We start from the raw sequence: 8862 nt of genomic DNA on the forward strand, positions 1-8862 counted from the left end.
GTGGAGTGGGGGAAGGGATAGCACCAGCCGCGCCGCAGCATGGCGGGTCGGGGAGATGCGCTAACAGTCCCGAGGTAGCAGGGACAGGGACGCTCTGGAAATTGGGAGAGCTTGGAGACCGTGTCCGGATCAGGGCCATGTCACTGTCAGAAACCTGGGACTACCCCTCTTTTACCTTGTGTGTGCGCGCGGGAGCGCGCACGGCTCTCGCTGTCTGCACCGCCCGGATCCTTAGTTTATCTCCTTTCGTATAGCGGACTTATTCGGGTGCGTCATTAACCTTCCTTCTCCCTAGTCCTTGTCTTATTCAAACCCGTAGCTGGTCTCTCGTCTTTCTCACCAATCCTCGGGGCCCGCAGCTCACCCATCCTCGTGTTCTTGTGTCTTTAACCGGGAATCTTGTTTGGAGCCCAAAGTCCGAGAACTCAAGACCAGGCTAATCAGAAAGACTAATGATCTGCGGAATTTATTAACAAGGGCTTCACTGGCAGAGCTGTGCCAGAGTCTAAGGCTTATCATAGTGGAAGGCTAGTTGAGGGAGGACTTCAAGGACAGATGAATTCTAGCATGAACTGGAAAGAGACGGAGACAATTCGTAGAGACTGGGAGGCGGTAACTTGGAAAAAGCTTATGCATAATTGACCAGAAGAACCTGGCGGGCTTGGGTGGCTGGAGGCCAAAATAAAGGAAAACTGAAGAATCGAAAAATAGTTGTGATGCACTGCATGTGAAATTATGCCTTTGGCCTTGTAAAGGGGGGGGCTAAAAAACCTGCCTGCTCTAAAATGTTCACCATTTCACTACAGTTTATCTTAGTGACGTCCTGGGGTATGACAGAGTCTACCTGCAATATAGTGTCATAGCAACAAGGGCTAACTATAAGGGATCAGACACTGTTCTGAGTACTTCACAGCCTTTAAATCTTTTATATATTATTTTTCCCATTTTTTACAGATAAGGAAATGGAGGCACCACAACCATATATAACATGTCCAATTGGTAGAAGTGGGATTTGAACCTAGGCAAGCTGTCTCTAGATCTCATGTACTTAAACCAGAACATTCAACAAGCTGCTTTGCTCAAAGAAAACTGGAAGGGCAGTTGGATTTAGGAAAAGGCTTTCATTTTATAAATGAAAGGCTATCTTCATCATGACAGAAAATCTTATAAGTAGGTTAAGGAAGATTTACTTAGTATGGCTGCAGGAGGACTTAAGTTGTGGGAAAGAATCATTTATAATTAAGAAATCATTCAGTATTGTAAATATCTAAAATTACTAAAAGTAATAGAAGCAGTCTCATTAGAAGTTTCAGCCTTCTCTCTGAAAAAATGTTTTCCACTTAGCAAACTCTTACACAATTAGACCAAAGGTACATTGCATCTTATGCTTTTATGAGCTATCATAAATTCCTGATTGATGGATTTTAAATTAATGATATATTGCTGCAGTTACTTAGCTAGTATTTTTTTTTAGTATTTTCTATTTTTCCACTTCTATAGCTTTGTTGTTTTAAAGCAAAACCTAATTTCATTTCACAGCTGGACTAAAGACCAGGCTAATTTGTAAAAGGGATTAAGATTCAGGCATTTATAAATCAGGCCTAGGAACGATAAACCTGAATAGAGCAGACCAGAAAATTTTTTTCATATTCTCTTTGTTACTCCACCAACAACCTGAGTAGTTACCTGTAAAAAAATGTTGATCCTGTAATAGTTCTCATATTTGCCAATCTGTTAGTTGCATAATCAGCTCACTTACATAATTGGGTAAAATATAATAGAAAGTTCACTTCAAGTAAAATAACGAAATTAACAGTAAATTAATGTGTAAAACTCTAGTTAGATAAAATAACATTTATCTTTATAACTAAGAGTGCTGAGACTGCTATAATATGGTGTTCTTTAAAACACTCAGTATATTACAAAGTCAAAAATCTGTTGTAACCTTCTTATAAGTTTTTCAGAAAGACACTAGATTTCTGCTTTTCTCTTTTCTCAACCATCTCCCACCTCACATGAGGCACAACTCAGCCAATGCCATGAAGTAGGGTTCATGAAAGCTCTCTGGTGTCAACCCAGACAGCTGTCCTTGCTATACCTTGACAAATCCAAGTAAAAATGAACTGAGGAAACAGAAAAACTGGTCTAACTTTATTATTTATTTATTTATTTATTTATTTTTAATCCTCACCTGAGGATTTTTCATTGATTTTTGGAGAGAGTGGAAGGGATGGGGAAAGACAGAGAAATATCAATTAGTTGCCTCTCACATTCTCCTCAGGACCTAGTCTGCAACCAAGGAATCAAACTCAGGACCTTTCAGTCTGTAAGCCAACGCTATATCCACTGAGCCAAACCGGCTAAGGTCTAACTTTATTTTTGAAAGCTCCAGCAATATGACTTCCTTAATTGCTACCAATCTATAGAATTAATTTTTCTTAAGTTTTTCGATATTTAAAAATGTGTTCTCCAAACCCTCAGGCTGGGTTTTGTAGTTTGTTGTAACTCCAGTAAACTAACTGCCTCTTGTCAGTGAGAACCATGCTCACCTCCCCTGGGCTTGGCTAAACAGATAGAAGCAGCAGGCTTGCTGCCATTCCCTGAAGGTGCACTGGGAGATAAAGCATCTCTGAGCTAACTAGGGCTGACTACCAAGTTCTTGGCAGAGAAGAATAGCCAGGTGCCATTGAAAAGCTAGTGCCAGCATTTAGAGGCAGAAACCAGCTAGTTTCTCCCAGTTGAAGGCTTGTTAAACCAAGACCCCAAATGTGGTTTGGGTAGTTCTGGGGAGGCCCTGTACATTTGGGAGCTGAGGGGCCCTGCCTGCAAAATACAGTCATGTATAGGAACTAGAGCAAACAGGACAAATACTTTTGCCCATATAGTTTGCTTTGGTGATGTTCTTACAGACCAACAATAAGTTTATTTGTGTTTCTCTCTAAAGTAATAACATGAGGTATATATAAAAATTCCACAGCAAATTTGATGTTCTCTAATAGGAACAATGAGCTATATGTAAAACCTGCATTAAAAATATGCTATATAACATTTACAGTTAATACACCTGTTTCAGGAGGAAATAATTTTTTGTAGTCTAATTTATAGCCAAAACCAAACAAACAAACAAAACTCAGTGCTCTATTGCACCCACAACTCTATACAAAGAGAGCTCTATAAGGTTCAGTCCCTCTTCCCAAAAGATAGTCTAAACAAAGTGCTTTCCTTTTCCCCAAATTGAAAACAGCCACCACCTGAATAACGTTATCATCCAAACTGTTTCAGATCAGATATGATTACTACCAGATTTTAGGGTCTGAGTTTCCTAACTGTAGAAAACCTCCTGGCAGTGGCATCAGGTGTAACTATGGCAACTTTTGAGGAAAAGTGCAATCCAAAAGCCAGGTAGAGGGCTGGAAGCTAGAAAGAGAGTGGTGGGCAATATTGCTGCCTGTTTACTGAAGTGTTACAGGGTTCTCTTTTGAAGAATAGCTAAGGAAAACTTGTTCGGATGTTTTTGCCTTTTGAGATTCTATGCAGGGAGTAACAACTCCATACTCCCCTCCCTCCCAACAGTTCATTTGTTCTTTCCAAAGCGAGGTGCACACAAAGACTGATTAAGGTGAAGAATAAAATGTTACAAATTCTGTTCCAATAGATATCTTTTTAAATTCTATACTCTGTGAAGGTTTTATAACACACTCAATATGAAGTATATGGAGATAACTTAAAATAATATATTGGAGCATGGGAGGGGAGGGGCGTCAAAACCCTGGCAGATAAAAGGTGTGTGATCAAAAATTCGTTGACTTCTCCCTGCAGTCCATCACTCTTGTTTGTCCAATCTGCTTCCATCTCCTCTCATGGATCCAAGATGGGATTCCCCTTTCCTGCCCCTCAGGTTGCTGTAAAGGGTGTTTTGGGGTCATCATCTGTCAGCCAACAGTCCCTAAGCTCTGACCAGACCTGCCCCTGCCTTCAGCCTCTCCCACAGCTTTCCTGAGCTAGAATGGCAGTGTCCATTCTGGAGTTATTTCTCTCAATTCTGCCCTTCCTGTTTCCTGAGTGGAGCTTATATTGTCTTACGACAAAGGCCTCATATTTACATGCTATATTAATCCTAATCCAGAGTTACCCTTTGGGGAGGAGATTGTCATTGGCTATTGCTTGATTTTGGTAGGAACTTTTAGGTAGTTTCCATTTATTTAACTTTTATTTATTTAACTCTCCAGTCAATTTTTGAATATTCAATACAATATTGTTAACTGTAGTCACCATGCTATAATTACATTCCTATGACTTATTTATTATTGGAAGTTTATACTTTTTGACCTCCTTCACCAATTCGGCTACCCCCTACTCCCTGCTTCTGGCAACCACCAGTCTGTCCTCTGTATCTTTGAGCTTGGTTTTGTCTGTTTTAAACTCCACATATAATTGATATCATGTGGTATTTGTCTTTCTCTGTCTGACTTATTTCATTTAGCATAATTCCCTCAAGGTTCATCCATGTTGTCACAAATGGCAACATTTCATTCTTTTTTATGGTTGAATAATATTCCGTTGTATATATGTACCACATCTTTATCCATTCATTTATTGAGAAACACTTTGGTTGTTCCCATATGTTGGCTATTGTAAATAATGCTTTAGTGAGCATGGGTGTGCATATATCTTTTTGAATTAGTGTTTTCATTATTTTTCAGTTGAATACTACAAAGTGGAATTGCTGGATCATATGGTAATTCTATTTTTTAATTTTTTTAAATATATTTTTAATTATTTCAGAGAGAAAGGGAGAGGGAGAGAGAGATAGAAACATCAATGATGAGAGAATCATTTATCAGCTGCCTCCTGTGCGCCCTTTCTCCCCACCATCCCCCCTGGGAATTGAGCCTACAACCTAGGCCCTGACTGGGAATCGAACTGTGATCTCCTGGTTCACAAGTCAACAGCTCAACAACTGATCCATGCTGGTTGGGCTATTTTTATTTTCTTGAGAAACTTCCATATTGTTTTCCATAGTGGCTGCACCAATATACATTCCCACCATCAGTGGAAAAGTGTTTCCTTTTCTGCACATTCTTTTCTCTACATCCTTGCCAACACTTGTTTCTTGTCTCTCTGATGATAGCCATGCTGACAGTGTGAGGTGACAACTCATTGTGCTTTTGATTTGCATTTCTCTGATGATTACTGATGTTGAGCATCTTTTCATGTGTCTGTACATTTATATTCCAATATAATAATTTTTCTTTTCTTTGAGCTACAGTATCTGTTGAAAATATTTGTCAGCATAATTATCTAGGTGCCAATCACTAAGCTAATTGAAGGGTATATTATATACATTGACTTAAAAAAAACACCTTATGACAACACTGAGGGATAGAAACTTTCTTTAAAAATAATTTTTTACTTTTCAATTACAGTTATACAATATCATATTAGTTTCAGGTGTACAACCAGTGGTTAGACATTATATAACTTATTAAAGGCTCACCCCGATAAATCTAGTACCCACCTGGCCTCATACATAGTTATTATAATATTGTTGACTATAATTCCCTATGTTGTACTTTATATCCCTATGACTATTCTGTAACTACCAATTTGTGCTTCTTACTCCCATCACCTTTTTTACCCCAACCCAAAAACATCCCATTTTCAATTTTAGGGGTAATGGGTCCAGAGTGTTATTTTATTTTATTTTGACTGCATTTATTTATTTATTTTCCATCACCATTTATCCCCTCTACACAGTGATAGAATATAAGCACTTTGAGATTACTTATTTAATATAGCCATTTTGAAACAAGGAACATTCCAATGCTACTTCAAACACCATTAAACTTTCAGTGTTTTTCTTTTTAAGTAATGTGTTAGACATCTTCACCCCATCTCTGACTCCCCACCCAGGGAGGGCAGAGCTGGGGTGAGTGTTAATCATCATCTGGCAAGCAAACCACGTAAAACTAAGCATAACCAGTCAACCATGCTTGTTTATCTCAGAGAACTGTCAGTCCTGGATTATTTATCTATCCCTTGGCTTGTGTCTTACTTTCTCTGATTTCTCTTTCCCCATAACAATGCTTATGCTCACTGACTTTTGATTGACAAATAGATTTGAATGCCAGAGGATGGAACTTAACTTTGTTTTCCATGTTAAACTGGGTGACTGGCCATGGCTGTATCTTGGAGGCTCCCTGATTGTATTAACCTGGTTCAGTTGGGTCTGTGTGGGGAGTAGAGGGGAGTGGAAATGAAGCAGCTCTTCGGGCTACATTTCTATCTCATATGCCCAGCTCCAGACTGCATCAAAAATCCTCAAATAACATTTCTAACAGGTCCTTCAGCAATGTACATATCCTCTCTCTACTGTCATCAACTCCTTTATAATAACCACTTAGGGGAGACAGGCTAACTAACCTAGGTCTAGAGATGTAAACACCATATAACACAACAACTTTGTTTTTTCAAATTATCTTTTTAAAATAATGTTGAGTACTCAGATGTGAGCTTGTCAAAGCAATAGATTTAGAAAACATTTTAAACAATCCAGAAATAAAGCAGAAAATAAAAGTCATAAAGAAAGGCATTAAAGGTGGAAAGGGGGTGAGGAAAGTCTATTTTACTTTTTTTAATTTAAAAAATATTAGTGATTTTATACTTATGCCAAGGTTCTTTTGACTTTTCTGTACAGAATATCTTGTCTCAGGAAAGATAAGTGTGGTACAAATATTATTAAAAATGGAATAAGAAAGAGAGGAAGAAGAGAATTTCTGTGTGAGATAGGCATGGAAATAGCCAGCCTTAAGTTTCCAAATTAAAGTGGTATTGTCATTAGGACTGATGTTCTTAAATTTTACCTCAGCCTCATGGTTGATGGTAGAAAATCATTGCCCCAATGGGGAATGGAGGGGAGCCCTGAGAAGGGGCTGCTCCTAAAGCTCCTACAGCACATAAGAAAGGGGTTTTTATTATAAACTAGTGGCCTGGTGCATGATATTCATGCATGGAGGGGGCGTTCACGCAGCCCAGCCTGCACCCTCTCCAATCAGGGACCCCCTGCGGGGGGTCCTAAACCGGGCCTAAACGGGCAGTCGGACATCCTTCTCACAATCTGGGACTGCTGGCTCCTAACCGCTCACATGCCTGCCTGCCTGATCGCCCCTAACTGCCTCTGCCTGCCTGCCTGCCTGCCTGATCACCCCTAACTGCCTCTGCCTGCTTGCCTGATCGCCCCTAACCACCTCTGCCTGCCTGATCATCCCTAACCACCTCTGCCTGCCTGCCTGATCGCCCCTAACTGCTCCCCTACCGGCCTGGTTGCCCCTAACTGCCTCTGCCTCGCTCACACCCAGGGCCCCAGGCTTCCCTCCCTCTGGCCAGCCACAGGTACCCAGGACCCGGGCTGGCTTCACCCAGGCCAGCCGCAGCTGCAGGGGACCGTGGGCGGGTGGCTTTGCCCAGGCTGCAGCCACAGGCACCCGGAACCACAGGGTGTGCGGCTTGTCCCTCTCCTGGGCTGCAGCCCCAGCTGCTGGCACCCAGGACTGTGGGGTGGGCGGCTTGTCCCTCTCCTGGCACTCAGGACCCTGGGGTGGGTGGCTTGTCCCTCTCCCGGCCTCAGCCTGTCTGGTCCCCATTCCTCTCTCCCCAGTGTTGAGAGTCTGAGCCGTTATGGCGTGATGGCATGAGGGCATGATGATTATTTGCATATTAGCTCTTTATTATATAGGATTTTAACTTGTCACAGTTTGTCTTCAAGTGGATATTGTATCACTTCACATCTTGTGTAGAAACTTCACTATAACAAAATTTCATTTTTCCCGGGCAATCTTTGTGCTATTGGTGTCATGTATTTTACTTTCACAGATGTTATAAAACTGATATTACATTATTATTTGTTTAAATATTTAATTATCATTCAATATATTTAAATAATAAGAAACTTCTATTATATTTTTTCCTGTGCATTTACTGTCTTTGTGTTTTCCATTTCTTGGCATAGATTGTTATTTCTATCTGGCAAAATTTTATTTCTGCTTGCAGGACTTCTTTTAACATTTTTTACACTACAAATCTGCTGGTGATAAAAAAAATTCAATCTTTTATATATGAAAAATATATTTTAACTATTTTTTAAAATATTTTCACTCAGTCTAGAATTATAAATTGAGAGGATTTTCCTCCCTTTGTGAGTACTTTAATGATGTTGCTCTACTATCTTCTCCCTTACACTGTTTCTGATGAGAAATCTTTTGTAATCCTTATAGTACTTTAGGATGTTGCTCTACTATCTTCTCCCTTACATTGTTTCTGATGAGAAATCTTTTGTAATCCTTATGTTTATTCCTGTGTATAGTGTGTCTCTTTTCTTTTGACTACTTAATAGATTTTTCTTTTCATCATTGGTGTTGAGCAATGTGATTTTTAAGTGTCTTGATGTAGCTTTCTTTATGTCCTGTGGGTTTATATTTTTTACTATATTTTGCCAAATTTGGAAATTTTTGTATCATTCTTTCTTCAGATGATTATATATATACTAGAGGCCCGGTGCACAAAAATTTGTGCACTGGGGGAGGAAGGGGGTCCCTCAACCCGGCCTGTGCCCTCTTGCAGTCTGGGACCCCTCAGGAGATAACGACCTGCTGGCTTAGGCCTGCTCCTGGGTGGCAGAGGGCAGGCCCAATCCCTAGGTGCAGCCCCTGGTCGGGCTCAGAGGAGGGCTGATTGGGGAGTTGGGGCGCCGCCCCCTGTCATGCACAGAGCAGCACGGATCGGGAGGTTGCGATGCCACCCTCAGTCATGCTCAGGGTAGGGCTGATTGGGGGGTTGGGGCACCGCCCCCTGTCACACTCAAGG

Source organism: Myotis brandtii, unplaced genomic scaffold (assembly GCF_000412655.1).
Source record: "Myotis brandtii unplaced genomic scaffold, ASM41265v1 scaffold291, whole genome shotgun sequence".
Classification (NCBI taxonomy): domain Eukaryota; kingdom Metazoa; phylum Chordata; class Mammalia; order Chiroptera; family Vespertilionidae; genus Myotis; species Myotis brandtii.